General features: G+C 51.7%; 25 non-coding genes across 25 annotated transcripts; 5 read left to right on the top strand and 20 right to left on the bottom strand.

Moving 5' to 3' along the window:
* Positions 1-34: 34 nt before the first annotated feature.
* Trnag-gcc (transfer RNA glycine (anticodon GCC)) lies at positions 35-105 on the bottom strand. The gene has a single exon. It is a non-coding gene; the product is annotated as a tRNA-Gly (tRNA).
* Positions 106-436: 331 nt separating this feature from the next.
* On the top strand, positions 437-508 carry Trnag-ucc (transfer RNA glycine (anticodon UCC)). Its single transcript has one exon. It is a non-coding gene; the product is annotated as a tRNA-Gly (tRNA).
* A 741-nt stretch (positions 509-1,249) lies between these two features.
* Positions 1,250-1,323, bottom strand: Trnai-aau (transfer RNA isoleucine (anticodon AAU)). Its single transcript has one exon. It is a non-coding gene; the product is annotated as a tRNA-Ile (tRNA).
* A 257-nt stretch (positions 1,324-1,580) lies between these two features.
* On the bottom strand, positions 1,581-1,652 carry Trnae-uuc (transfer RNA glutamic acid (anticodon UUC)). Its single transcript has one exon. It is a non-coding gene; the product is annotated as a tRNA-Glu (tRNA).
* A 456-nt stretch (positions 1,653-2,108) lies between these two features.
* Positions 2,109-2,181, bottom strand: Trnam-cau (transfer RNA methionine (anticodon CAU)). The gene has a single exon. It is a non-coding gene; the product is annotated as a tRNA-Met (tRNA).
* Positions 2,182-2,474: 293 nt separating this feature from the next.
* Trnag-gcc (transfer RNA glycine (anticodon GCC)) lies at positions 2,475-2,545 on the bottom strand. Its single transcript has one exon. It is a non-coding gene; the product is annotated as a tRNA-Gly (tRNA).
* A 331-nt stretch (positions 2,546-2,876) lies between these two features.
* On the top strand, positions 2,877-2,948 carry Trnag-ucc (transfer RNA glycine (anticodon UCC)). The gene has a single exon. It is a non-coding gene; the product is annotated as a tRNA-Gly (tRNA).
* Positions 2,949-3,689: 741 nt separating this feature from the next.
* Trnai-aau (transfer RNA isoleucine (anticodon AAU)) lies at positions 3,690-3,763 on the bottom strand. Its single transcript has one exon. It is a non-coding gene; the product is annotated as a tRNA-Ile (tRNA).
* Positions 3,764-4,020: 257 nt separating this feature from the next.
* Trnae-uuc (transfer RNA glutamic acid (anticodon UUC)) lies at positions 4,021-4,092 on the bottom strand. Its single transcript has one exon. It is a non-coding gene; the product is annotated as a tRNA-Glu (tRNA).
* A 456-nt stretch (positions 4,093-4,548) lies between these two features.
* Trnam-cau (transfer RNA methionine (anticodon CAU)) lies at positions 4,549-4,621 on the bottom strand. The gene has a single exon. It is a non-coding gene; the product is annotated as a tRNA-Met (tRNA).
* Positions 4,622-4,914: 293 nt separating this feature from the next.
* Positions 4,915-4,985, bottom strand: Trnag-gcc (transfer RNA glycine (anticodon GCC)). The gene has a single exon. It is a non-coding gene; the product is annotated as a tRNA-Gly (tRNA).
* A 331-nt stretch (positions 4,986-5,316) lies between these two features.
* Trnag-ucc (transfer RNA glycine (anticodon UCC)) lies at positions 5,317-5,388 on the top strand. Its single transcript has one exon. It is a non-coding gene; the product is annotated as a tRNA-Gly (tRNA).
* A 741-nt stretch (positions 5,389-6,129) lies between these two features.
* On the bottom strand, positions 6,130-6,203 carry Trnai-aau (transfer RNA isoleucine (anticodon AAU)). The gene has a single exon. It is a non-coding gene; the product is annotated as a tRNA-Ile (tRNA).
* Positions 6,204-6,460: 257 nt separating this feature from the next.
* Positions 6,461-6,532, bottom strand: Trnae-uuc (transfer RNA glutamic acid (anticodon UUC)). The gene has a single exon. It is a non-coding gene; the product is annotated as a tRNA-Glu (tRNA).
* Positions 6,533-6,988: 456 nt separating this feature from the next.
* Trnam-cau (transfer RNA methionine (anticodon CAU)) lies at positions 6,989-7,061 on the bottom strand. The gene has a single exon. It is a non-coding gene; the product is annotated as a tRNA-Met (tRNA).
* A 293-nt stretch (positions 7,062-7,354) lies between these two features.
* Trnag-gcc (transfer RNA glycine (anticodon GCC)) lies at positions 7,355-7,425 on the bottom strand. Its single transcript has one exon. It is a non-coding gene; the product is annotated as a tRNA-Gly (tRNA).
* Positions 7,426-7,756: 331 nt separating this feature from the next.
* Trnag-ucc (transfer RNA glycine (anticodon UCC)) lies at positions 7,757-7,828 on the top strand. Its single transcript has one exon. It is a non-coding gene; the product is annotated as a tRNA-Gly (tRNA).
* Positions 7,829-8,569: 741 nt separating this feature from the next.
* Trnai-aau (transfer RNA isoleucine (anticodon AAU)) lies at positions 8,570-8,643 on the bottom strand. Its single transcript has one exon. It is a non-coding gene; the product is annotated as a tRNA-Ile (tRNA).
* Positions 8,644-8,900: 257 nt separating this feature from the next.
* Trnae-uuc (transfer RNA glutamic acid (anticodon UUC)) lies at positions 8,901-8,972 on the bottom strand. The gene has a single exon. It is a non-coding gene; the product is annotated as a tRNA-Glu (tRNA).
* A 456-nt stretch (positions 8,973-9,428) lies between these two features.
* Trnam-cau (transfer RNA methionine (anticodon CAU)) lies at positions 9,429-9,501 on the bottom strand. The gene has a single exon. It is a non-coding gene; the product is annotated as a tRNA-Met (tRNA).
* A 293-nt stretch (positions 9,502-9,794) lies between these two features.
* Trnag-gcc (transfer RNA glycine (anticodon GCC)) lies at positions 9,795-9,865 on the bottom strand. Its single transcript has one exon. It is a non-coding gene; the product is annotated as a tRNA-Gly (tRNA).
* Positions 9,866-10,196: 331 nt separating this feature from the next.
* Trnag-ucc (transfer RNA glycine (anticodon UCC)) lies at positions 10,197-10,268 on the top strand. The gene has a single exon. It is a non-coding gene; the product is annotated as a tRNA-Gly (tRNA).
* A 741-nt stretch (positions 10,269-11,009) lies between these two features.
* Trnai-aau (transfer RNA isoleucine (anticodon AAU)) lies at positions 11,010-11,083 on the bottom strand. The gene has a single exon. It is a non-coding gene; the product is annotated as a tRNA-Ile (tRNA).
* Positions 11,084-11,340: 257 nt separating this feature from the next.
* Trnae-uuc (transfer RNA glutamic acid (anticodon UUC)) lies at positions 11,341-11,412 on the bottom strand. The gene has a single exon. It is a non-coding gene; the product is annotated as a tRNA-Glu (tRNA).
* Positions 11,413-11,868: 456 nt separating this feature from the next.
* Positions 11,869-11,941, bottom strand: Trnam-cau (transfer RNA methionine (anticodon CAU)). Its single transcript has one exon. It is a non-coding gene; the product is annotated as a tRNA-Met (tRNA).
* Positions 11,942-12,583: the final 642 nt, after the last annotated feature.

Below are 12,583 nucleotides of genomic sequence, written 5' to 3'. Positions count from 1 at the left end.
ACGCAGCTCCACTATCGGGGAAAAAACAAAATGATGCATCGGCCGGGAATCGAACCCGGGCCGCCCGCGTGGCAGGCGAGCATTCTACCACTGAACCACCGATGCTCAGCTAGTTTGCAGCTTCCTTGTGCTCTCCGCGGCAGACGTCTGAAGGGAAAGTGGGACTGCCGTCCAGCGCCGTGGCATCCTCTCGAGAGAATGCTACAAACGCTGAATCCTGCGCTGCACTGCTTAAAAATGACGCCCGAACGCGATCGTCTAAGTAGTGTTGCGGCGCACGCACGCGACGACTCTTGCCAAAGGACGCGAAATGTGCGTAGAGACGCTGTCTGGATGCGCTCGCCTACCCCGTAATGCGCCTGCTGCTGCGACCACCTTCAGCCGCCGCCGACAGGCGGGAAGCAGACACAGCGCGGCGTGCGCGGAAGAAAACCGTGCGGTGGTGGTGTAATGGTCAGCATAGTTGCCTTCCAAGCAGTTGATCCGGGTTCGATTCCCGGCCACCGCAGCCTGCGTTTTACTTCTGCGTATGAGTACTTTTGCCACGCGTCATTAAATTAATGTTTCTTTCCTCCTCTTACTGGCTGCAGGCCACCCTATATTGTGTGCGTCGATTCCGCTTGAGTCTCGACTTGTCTCGACTTTGCTCGGCTGACGCGAGAGCTGACGCTCTCCAATCGGCCTATATCAGAAGGACAAGCACGCGAAACGACTGAGAGAGGTATGGCGAGGCGGGCACAACATTACTTATGCCTCAAGTAAAGACCTGCTGCCTGTTATCGTGCATTGTGTGATTTTACATGTTCTGTCAGACAAATTCAGTTTTATTACTAGCACATTTCTTTTTTTCTTTGTTGAAAATTTTACAACACGCTCCTTCATTTCACTGTGGCCGCACGGCGCGACTTGGCATACCGAGAGGCAAAACGTGGCGCCAGTGCCCTAGACCGAATAGCGCTGCAGCTCCGAAACCGACGAGAAAAGAGAAATACGAATTGAAACTGTCGGCAGCGCCCTGTGTTCGCAGGCGGTCACCCGCCCAAGCACTGACAACGCCCAGCGTCGCGCAGTAGCGGTGATCGGACGACAAACTGTGTGTTCAGCGTGCTGTGACCTGTGAAGTGTTTTAGCGCGTCCCGACAAGTCGCTTTCGGGTCCCCTATCAGCTCCCACACAATGTGACGATTTCTTTGTCACCATACTTGCCCGGGGAAATCGGCGTTGCCTTTTTGAAGTAGTAAAATCGAAGTGGCCCGTGGGGGGATCGAACCCACGACCTTCGCGTTATTAGCACGACGCTCTAACCAACTGAGCTAACGGGCCTCGGTGCACTCTGTCTTCCAGCGCTTAGAGGGAGTGGCTCTGCGTATTTACAGGTAACATTTCTATGGTAGCAGTCCAACAGTGGACCAGGGTCTCTTCTCCCTTTATTCCGCTGCTCGTAGTAATTTCATTGCGTGCCCGTTTCTCTCGACTGTTTTCAGCTCACGCTTATGAACCAGTAGCTATAACGCGAGGAGGACGTGAAACAGCATTTCGCAGGGTCCAAACTTGTCGTGATTTGTTCCGAAAAAATTACATTCCGGTACCGGGAATCGAACCCGGGCCTCCTGGGTGAAAGCCAGGTATCCTAGCCACTAGACCACACCGGACGCGCACGCTTATTTTTGGGGTTTACACCCCCTCCACTGGCTTTCCGTGTCGCACTTTCCCTGTTTGCGAGCATCTTTTCGCTCTCCCATGCCGAGGCGCGCATGGCAAAAGTCACAGTCCGTTGCTTTTGGCCTCGTTGTTACAGGGGTAGGAGGAAAAGCAAAGCTGTGAGTAGTAATATTTATTTACTTATTTCGCAAGTAAAGACCTGCAGCCTGTCATTATATAGCAGGTCATACACTGTGTGACTTTACATGTTATATCATACGAAATTCAGTTTTATTACTAGTACATTTTTTCTTGAAAATTTCACAAAAGAACTGCAAGTAGTAGTAACGGGAAGTAAGCATTTTCACGCTGAGTTGTTGAAGCCTTATGGATAACAAACTACAAGCTGTTTTGCTCCTTCGCAACCCCAGAGCCGTCAATTTAGCTGTGAACGGAAGTAAATTAAATGCCCCGGGTGAGGATCGAACTCACGACCTTAAGATTATGAGACTTACGCGCTGCCTACTGCGCTACCGAGGCACGTGATGGCCAAACCTTCTGGTATCTCGGCAAGTAGCAAATACTAGTGGTAGAGAGTCTGCACTTGCTGGCTCATTTTTTCTGTTACTACACGTGCATTCCCGGCGCTGCAGGCAACTTGCGATGATAGGCCGACGCCAGTATGCACAATAGCACGCAGGAGTCCAAACGAGAAGACGTGCGCGCTGCGTGTTTGGTTGTTTCCACACGGAATCCCGCGGTTCATTCTCGTGGCCCACGCACTTCGAGTGCGAAGGACACGCAGCTCCACTATCGGGGAAAAAACAAAATGATGCATCGGCCGGGAATCGAACCCGGGCCGCCCGCGTGGCAGGCGAGCATTCTACCACTGAACCACCGATGCTCAGCTGGTTTGCAGCTTCCTTGTGCTCTCCGCGGCAGACGTCTGAAGGGAAAGTGGGACTGCCGTCCAGCGCCGTGGCATCCTCTCGAGAGAATGCTACAAACGCTGAATCCTGCGCTGCACTGCTTAAAAATGACGCCCGAACGCGATCGTCTAAGTAGTGTTGCGGCGCACGCACGCGACGACTCTTGCCAAAGGACGCGAAATGTGCGTAGAGACGCTGTCTGGATGCGCTCGCCTACCCCGTAATGCGCCTGCTGCTGCGACCACCTTCAGCCGCCGCCGACAGGCGGGAAGCAGACACAGCGCGGCGTGCGCGGAAGAAAACCGTGCGGTGGTGGTGTAATGGTCAGCATAGTTGCCTTCCAAGCAGTTGATCCGGGTTCGATTCCCGGCCACCGCAGCCTGCGTTTTACTTCTGCGTATGAGTACTTTTGCCACGCGTCATTAAATTAATGTTTCTTTCCTCCTCTTACTGGCTGCAGGCCACCCTATATTGTGTGCGTCGATTCCGCTTGAGTCTCGACTTGTCTCGACTTTGCTCGGCTGACGCGAGAGCTGACGCTCTCCAATCGGCCTATATCAGAAGGACAAGCACGCGAAACGACTGAGAGAGGTATGGCGAGGCGGGCACAACATTACTTATGCCTCAAGTAAAGACCTGCTGCCTGTTATCGTGCATTGTGTGATTTTACATGTTCTGTCAGACAAATTCAGTTTTATTACTAGCACATTTCTTTTTTTCTTTGTTGAAAATTTTACAACACGCTCCTTCATTTCACTGTGGCCGCACGGCGAGACTTGGCATACCGAGAGGCAAAACGTGGCGCCAGTGCCCTAGACCGAATAGCGCTGCAGCTCCGAAACCGACGAGAAAAGAGAAATACGAATTGAAACTGTCGGCAGCGCCCTGTGTTCGCAGGCGGTCACCCGCCCAAGCACTGACAACGCCCAGCGTCGCGCAGTAGCGGTGATCGGACGACAAACTGTGTGTTCAGCGTGCTGTGACCTGTGAAGTGTTTTAGCGCGTCCCGACAAGTCGCTTTCGGGTCCCCTATCAGCTCCCACACAATGTGACGATTTCTTTGTCACCATACTTGCCCGGGGAAATCGGCGTTCCCTTTTTGAAGTAGTAAAATCGAAGTGGCCCGTGGGGGGATCGAACCCACGACCTTCGCGTTATTAGCACGACGCTCTAACCAACTGAGCTAACGGGCCTCGGTGCACTCTGTCTTCCAGCGCTTAGAGGGAGTGGCTCTGCGTATTTACAGGTAACATTTCTATGGTAGCAGTCCAACAGTGGACCAGGGTCTCTTCTCCCTTTATTCCGCTGCTCGTAGTAATTTCATTGCGTGCCCGTTTCTCTCGACTGTTTTCAGCTCACGCTTATGAACCAGTAGCTATAACGCGAGGAGGACGTGAAACAGCATTTCGCAGGGTCCAAACTTGTCGTGATTTGTTCCGAAAAAATTACATTCCGGTACCGGGAATCGAACCCGGGCCTCCTGGGTGAAAGCCAGGTATCCTAGCCACTAGACCACACCGGACGCGCACGCTTATTTTTGGGGTTTACACCCCCTCCACTGGCTTTCCGTGTCGCACTTTCCCTGTTTGCGAGCATCTTTTCGCTCTCCCATGCCGAGGCGCGCATGGCAAAAGTCACAGTCCGTTGCTTTTGGCCTCGTTGTTACAGGGGTAGGAGGAAAAGCAAAGCTGTGAGTAGTAATATTTATTTACTTATTTCGCAAGTAAAGACCTGCAGCCTGTCATTATATAGCAGGTCATACACTGTGTGACTTTACATGTTATATCATACGAAATTCAGTTTTATTACTAGTACATTTTTTCTTGAAAATTTCACAAAAGAACTGCAAGTAGTAGTAACGGGAAGTAAGCATTTTCACGCTGAGTTGTTGAAGCCTTATGGATAACAAACTACAAGCTGTTTTGCTCCTTCGCAACCCCAGAGCCGTCAATTTAGCTGTGAACGGAAGTAAATTAAATGCCCCGGGTGAGGATCGAACTCACGACCTTAAGATTATGAGACTTACGCGCTGCCTACTGCGCTACCGAGGCACGTGATGGCCAAACCTTCTGGTATCTCGGCAAGTAGCAAATACTAGTGGTAGAGAGTCTGCACTTGCTGGCTCATTTTTTCTGTTACTACACGTGCATTCCCGGCGCTGCAGGCAACTTGCGATGATAGGCCGACGCCAGTATGCACAATAGCACGCAGGAGTCCAAACGAGAAGACGTGCGCGCTGCGTGTTTGGTTGTTTCCACACGGAATCCCGCGGTTCATTCTCGTGGCCCACGCACTTCGAGTGCGAAGGACACGCAGCTCCACTATCGGGGAAAAAACAAAATGATGCATCGGCCGGGAATCGAACCCGGGCCGCCCGCGTGGCAGGCGAGCATTCTACCACTGAACCACCGATGCTCAGCTGGTTTGCAGCTTCCTTGTGCTCTCCGCGGCAGACGTCTGAAGGGAAAGTGGGACTGCCGTCCAGCGCCGTGGCATCCTCTCGAGAGAATGCTACAAACGCTGAATCCTGCGCTGCACTGCTTAAAAATGACGCCCGAACGCGATCGTCTAAGTAGTGTTGCGGCGCACGCACGCGACGACTCTTGCCAAAGGACGCGAAATGTGCGTAGAGACGCTGTCTGGATGCGCTCGCCTACCCCGTAATGCGCCTGCTGCTGCGACCACCTTCAGCCGCCGCCGACAGGCGGGAAGCAGACACAGCGCGGCGTGCGCGGAAGAAAACCGTGCGGTGGTGGTGTAATGGTCAGCATAGTTGCCTTCCAAGCAGTTGATCCGGGTTCGATTCCCGGCCACCGCAGCCTGCGTTTTACTTCTGCGTATGAGTACTTTTGCCACGCGTCATTAAATTAATGTTTCTTTCCTCCTCTTACTGGCTGCAGGCCACCCTATATTGTGTGCGTCGATTCCGCTTGAGTCTCGACTTGTCTCGACTTTGCTCGGCTGACGCGAGAGCTGACGCTCTCCAATCGGCCTATATCAGAAGGACAAGCACGCGAAACGACTGAGAGAGGTATGGCGAGGCGGGCACAACATTACTTATGCCTCAAGTAAAGACCTGCTGCCTGTTATCGTGCATTGTGTGATTTTACATGTTCTGTCAGACAAATTCAGTTTTATTACTAGCACATTTCTTTTTTTCTTTGTTGAAAATTTTACAACACGCTCCTTCATTTCACTGTGGCCGCACGGCGCGACTTGGCATACCGAGAGGCAAAACGTGGCGCCAGTGCCCTAGACCGAATAGCGCTGCAGCTCCGAAACCGACGAGAAAAGAGAAATACGAATTGAAACTGTCGGCAGCGCCCTGTGTTCGCAGGCGGTCACCCGCCCAAGCACTGACAACGCCCAGCGTCGCGCAGTAGCGGTGATCGGACGACAAACTGTGTGTTCAGCGTGCTGTGACCTGTGAAGTGTTTTAGCGCGTCCCGACAAGTCGCTTTCGGGTCCCCTATCAGCTCCCACACAATGTGACGATTTCTTTGTCACCATACTTGCCCGGGGAAATCGGCGTTGCCTTTTTGAAGTAGTAAAATCGAAGTGGCCCGTGGGGGGATCGAACCCACGACCTTCGCGTTATTAGCACGACGCTCTAACCAACTGAGCTAACGGGCCTCGGTGCACTCTGTCTTCCAGCGCTTAGAGGGAGTGGCTCTGCGTATTTACAGGTAACATTTCTATGGTAGCAGTCCAACAGTGGACCAGGGTCTCTTCTCCCTTTATTCCGCTGCTCGTAGTAATTTCATTGCGTGCCCGTTTCTCTCGACTGTTTTCAGCTCACGCTTATGAACCAGTAGCTATAACGCGAGGAGGACGTGAAACAGCATTTCGCAGGGTCCAAACTTGTCGTGATTTGTTCCGAAAAAATTACATTCCGGTACCGGGAATCGAACCCGGGCCTCCTGGGTGAAAGCCAGGTATCCTAGCCACTAGACCACACCGGACGCGCACGCTTATTTTTGGGGTTTACACCCCCTCCACTGGCTTTCCGTGTCGCACTTTCCCTGTTTGCGAGCATCTTTTCGCTCTCCCATGCCGAGGCGCGCATGGCAAAAGTCACAGTCCGTTGCTTTTGGCCTCGTTGTTACAGGGGTAGGAGGAAAAGCAAAGCTGTGAGTAGTAATATTTATTTACTTATTTCGCAAGTAAAGACCTGCAGCCTGTCATTATATAGCAGGTCATACACTGTGTGACTTTACATGTTATATCATACGAAATTCAGTTTTATTACTAGTACATTTTTTCTTGAAAATTTCACAAAAGAACTGCAAGTAGTAGTAACGGGAAGTAAGCATTTTCACGCTGAGTTGTTGAAGCCTTATGGATAACAAACTACAAGCTGTTTTGCTCCTTCGCAACCCCAGAGCCGTCAATTTAGCTGTGAACGGAAGTAAATTAAATGCCCCGGGTGAGGATCGAACTCACGACCTTAAGATTATGAGACTTACGCGCTGCCTACTGCGCTACCGAGGCACGTGATGGCCAAACCTTCTGGTATCTCGGCAAGTAGCAAATACTAGTGGTAGAGAGTCTGCACTTGCTGGCTCATTTTTTCTGTTACTACACGTGCATTCCCGGCGCTGCAGGCAACTTGCGATGATAGGCCGACGCCAGTATGCACAATAGCACGCAGGAGTCCAAACGAGAAGACGTGCGCGCTGCGTGTTTGGTTGTTTCCACACGGAATCCCGCGGTTCATTCTCGTGGCCCACGCACTTCGAGTGCGAAGGACACGCAGCTCCACTATCGGGGAAAAAACAAAATGATGCATCGGCCGGGAATCGAACCCGGGCCGCCCGCGTGGCAGGCGAGCATTCTACCACTGAACCACCGATGCTCAGCTAGTTTGCAGCTTCCTTGTGCTCTCCGCGGCAGACGTCTGAAGGGAAAGTGGGACTGCCGTCCAGCGCCGTGGCATCCTCTCGAGAGAATGCTACAAACGCTGAATCCTGCGCTGCACTGCTTAAAAATGACGCCCGAACGCGATCGTCTAAGTAGTGTTGCGGCGCACGCACGCGACGACTCTTGCCAAAGGACGCGAAATGTGCGTAGAGACGCTGTCTGGATGCGCTCGCCTACCCCGTAATGCGCCTGCTGCTGCGACCACCTTCAGCCGCCGCCGACAGGCGGGAAGCAGACACAGCGCGGCGTGCGCGGAAGAAAACCGTGCGGTGGTGGTGTAATGGTCAGCATAGTTGCCTTCCAAGCAGTTGATCCGGGTTCGATTCCCGGCCACCGCAGCCTGCGTTTTACTTCTGCGTATGAGTACTTTTGCCACGCGTCATTAAATTAATGTTTCTTTCCTCCTCTTACTGGCTGCAGGCCACCCTATATTGTGTGCGTCGATTCCGCTTGAGTCTCGACTTGTCTCGACTTTGCTCGGCTGACGCGAGAGCTGACGCTCTCCAATCGGCCTATATCAGAAGGACAAGCACGCGAAACGACTGAGAGAGGTATGGCGAGGCGGGCACAACATTACTTATGCCTCAAGTAAAGACCTGCTGCCTGTTATCGTGCATTGTGTGATTTTACATGTTCTGTCAGACAAATTCAGTTTTATTACTAGCACATTTCTTTTTTTCTTTGTTGAAAATTTTACAACACGCTCCTTCATTTCACTGTGGCCGCACGGCGCGACTTGGCATACCGAGAGGCAAAACGTGGTGCCAGTGCCCTAGACCGAATAGCGCTGCAGCTCCGAAACCGACGAGAAAAGAGAAATACGAATTGAAACTGTCGGCAGCGCCCTGTGTTCGCAGGCGGTCACCCGCCCAAGCACTGACAACGCCCAGCGTCGCGCAGTAGCGGTGATCGGACGACAAACTGTGTGTTCAGCGTGCTGTGACCTGTGAAGTGTTTTAGCGCGTCCCGACAAGTCGCTTTCGGGTCCCCTATCAGCTCCCACACAATGTGACGATTTCTTTGTCACCATACTTGCCCGGGGAAATCGGCGTTGCCTTTTTGAAGTAGTAAAATCGAAGTGGCCCGTGGGGGGATCGAACCCACGACCTTCGCGTTATTAGCACGACGCTCTAACCAACTGAGCTAACGGGCCTCGGTGCACTCTGTCTTCCAGCGCTTAGAGGGAGTGGCTCTGCGTATTTACAGGTAACATTTCTATGGTAGCAGTCCAACAGTGGACCAGGGTCTCTTCTCCCTTTATTCCGCTGCTCGTAGTAATTTCATTGCGTGCCCGTTTCTCTCGACTGTTTTCAGCTCACGCTTATGAACCAGTAGCTATAACGCGAGGAGGACGTGAAACAGCATTTCGCAGGGTCCAAACTTGTCGTGATTTGTTCCGAAAAAATTACATTCCGGTACCGGGAATCGAACCCGGGCCTCCTGGGTGAAAGCCAGGTATCCTAGCCACTAGACCACACCGGACGCGCACGCTTATTTTTGGGGTTTACACCCCCTCCACTGGCTTTCCGTGTCGCACTTTCCCTGTTTGCGAGCATCTTTTCGCTCTCCCATGCCGAGGCGCGCATGGCAAAAGTCACAGTCCGTTGCTTTTGGCCTCGTTGTTACAGGGGTAGGAGGAAAAGCAAAGCTGTGAGTAGTAATATTTATTTACTTATTTCGCATGTAAAGACCTGCAGCCTGTCATTATATAGCAGGTCATACACTGTGTGACTTTACATGTTATATCATACGAAATTCAGTTTTATTACTAGTACATTTTTTCTTGAAAATTTCACAAAAGAACTGCAAGTAGTAATAACGGGAAGTAAGCATTTTCACGCTGAGTTGTTGAAGCCTTATGGATAACAAACTACAAGCTGTTTTGCTCCTTCGCAACCCCAGAGCCGTCAATTTAGCTGTGAACGGAAGTAAATTAAATGCCCCGAGTGAGGATCGAACTCACGACCTTAAGATTATGAGACTTACGCGCTGCCTACTGCGCTACCGAGGCACGTGATGGCCAAACCTTCTGGTATCTCGGCAAGTAGCAAATACTAGTGGTAGAGAGTCTGCACTTGCTGGCTCATTTTTTCTGTTACTACACGTGCATTCCCGGCGCTGCAGGCAACTTGCGATGATAGGCCGACGCCAGTATGCACAATAGCACGCAGGAGTCCAAACGAGAAGACGTGCGCGCTGCGTGTTTGGTTGTTTCCACACGGAATCCCGCGGTTCATTCTCGTGGCCCACGCACTTCGAGTGCGAAGGACACGCAGCTCCACTATCGGGGAAAAAACAAAATGATGCATCGGCCGGGAATCGAACCCGGGCCGCCCGCGTGGCAGGCGAGCATTCTACCACTGAACCACCGATGCTCAGCTAGTTTGCAGCTTCCTTGTGCTCTCCGCGGCAGACGTCTGAAGGGAAAGTGGGACTGCCGTCCAGCGCCGTGGCATCCTCTCGAGAGAATGCTACAAACGCTGAATCCTGCGCTGCACTGCTTAAAAATGACGCCCGAACGCGATCGTCTAAGTAGTGTTGCGGCGCACGCACGCGACGACTCTTGCCAAAGGACGCGAAATGTGCGTAGAGACGCTGTCTGGATGCGCTCGCCTACCCCGTAATGCGCCTGCTGCTGCGACCACCTTCAGCCGCCGCCGACAGGCGGGAAGCAGACACAGCGCGGCGTGCGCGGAAGAAAACCGTGCGGTGGTGGTGTAATGGTCAGCATAGTTGCCTTCCAAGCAGTTGATCCGGGTTCGATTCCCGGCCACCGCAGCCTGCGTTTTACTTCTGCGTATGAGTACTTTTGCCACGCGTCATTAAATTAATGTTTCTTTCCTCCTCTTACTGGCTGCAGGCCACCCTATATTGTGTGCGTCGATTCCGCTTGAGTCTCGACTTGTCTCGACTTTGCTCGGCTGACGCGAGAGCTGACGCTCTCCAATCGGCCTATATCAGAAGGACAAGCACGCGAAACGACTGAGAGAGGTATGGCGAGGCGGGCACAACATTACTTATGCCTCAAGTAAAGACCTGCTGCCTGTTATCGTGCATTGTGTGATTTTACATGTTCTGTCAGACAAATTCAGTTTTATTACTAGCACATTTCTTTTTTTCTTTGTTGAAAATTTTACAACACGCTCCTTCATTTCACTGTGGCCGCACGGCGCGACTTGGCATACCGAGAGGCAAAACGTGGCGCCAGTGCCCTAGACCGAATAGCGCTGCAGCTCCGAAACCGACGAGAAAAGAGAAATACGAATTGAAACTGTCGGCAGCGCCCTGTGTTCGCAGGCGGTCACCCGCCCAAGCACTGACAACGCCCAGCGTCGCGCAGTAGCGGTGATCGGACGACAAACTGTGTGTTCAGCGTGCTGTGACCTGTGAAGTGTTTTAGCGCGTCCCGACAAGTCGCTTTCGGGTCCCCTATCAGCTCCCACACAATGTGACGATTTCTTTGTCACCATACTTGCCCGGGGAAATCGGCGTTGCCTTTTTGAAGTAGTAAAATCGAAGTGGCCCGTGGGGGGATCGAACCCACGACCTTCGCGTTATTAGCACGACGCTCTAACCAACTGAGCTAACGGGCCTCGGTGCACTCTGTCTTCCAGCGCTTAGAGGGAGTGGCTCTGCGTATTTACAGGTAACATTTCTATGGTAGCAGTCCAACAGTGGACCAGGGTCTCTTCTCCCTTTATTCCGCTGCTCGTAGTAATTTCATTGCGTGCCCGTTTCTCTCGACTGTTTTCAGCTCACGCTTATGAACCAGTAGCTATAACGCGAGGAGGACGTGAAACAGCATTTCGCAGGGTCCAAACTTGTCGTGATTTGTTCCGAAAAAATTACATTCCGGTACCGGGAATCGAACCCGGGCCTCCTGGGTGAAAGCCAGGTATCCTAGCCACTAGACCACACCGGACGCGCACGCTTATTTTTGGGGTTTACACCCCCTCCACTGGCTTTCCGTGTCGCACTTTCCCTGTTTGCGAGCATCTTTTCGCTCTCCCATGCCGAGGCGCGCATGGCAAAAGTCACAGTCCGTTGCTTTTGGCCTCGTTGTTACAGGGGTAGGAGGAAAAGCAAAGCTGTGAGTAGTAATATTTATTTACTTATTTCGCAAGTAAAGACCTGCAGCCTGTCATTATATAGCAGGTCATACACTGTGTGACTTTACATGTTATATCATACGAAATTCAGTTTTATTACTAGTACATTTTTTCTTGAAAATTTCACAAAAGAACTGCAAGTAGTAATAACGGGAAGTAAGCATTTTCACGCTGAGTTGTTGAAGCCTTATGGATAACAAACTACAAGCTGTTTTGCTCCTTCGCAACCCCAGAGCCGTCAATTTAGCTGTGAACGGAAGTAAATTAAATGCCCCGAGTGAGGATCGAACTCACGACCTTAAGATTATGAGACTTACGCGCTGCCTACTGCGCTACCGAGGCACGTGATGGCCAAACCTTCTGGTATCTCGGCAAGTAGCAAATACTAGTGGTAGAGAGTCTGCACTTGCTGGCTCATTTTTTCTGTTACTACACGTGCATTCCCGGCGCTGCAGGCAACTTGCGATGATAGGCCGACGCCAGTATGCACAATAGCACGCAGGAGTCCAAACGAGAAGACGTGCGCGCTGCGTGTTTGGTTGTTTCCACACGGAATCCCGCGGTTCATTCTCGTGGCCCACGCACTTCGAGTGCGAAGGACACGCAGCTCCACTATCGGGGAAAAAACAAAATGATGCATCGGCCGGGAATCGAACCCGGGCCGCCCGCGTGGCAGGCGAGCATTCTACCACTTTTTTTTTTTTTTTTTTTTTTTTTTTTTTTTTTTTTTTTTTTTTTTTTTTTTTTTTTTTTTTAGGGCCTCCCATCTCCCCTTATAGCCCTCCTTGCTCTCACCAAAATATGCCTTCATCGGCGAGCTTCAACGCTATCATATCTGTCGTGGTGTTATACGCCCGTCGCGGACGGCTTCTCTCGTGGATCATGTCGTGAAAATCTAATAAGAAATGAAAAGTCTTCCACAAAATCAATTTTTCTGTTATCCTGGAAATGCACAATAAAAGACACTGCACCTCTGCAGACGAT

The sequence above is a fragment of the Schistocerca gregaria genome, unplaced genomic scaffold (genome assembly GCF_023897955.1).
Source record: "Schistocerca gregaria isolate iqSchGreg1 unplaced genomic scaffold, iqSchGreg1.2 ptg000885l, whole genome shotgun sequence".
Lineage (NCBI taxonomy): Eukaryota > Metazoa > Arthropoda > Insecta > Orthoptera > Acrididae > Schistocerca > Schistocerca gregaria.
This window is presented reverse-complemented; position numbering and strand designations above follow the sequence as displayed.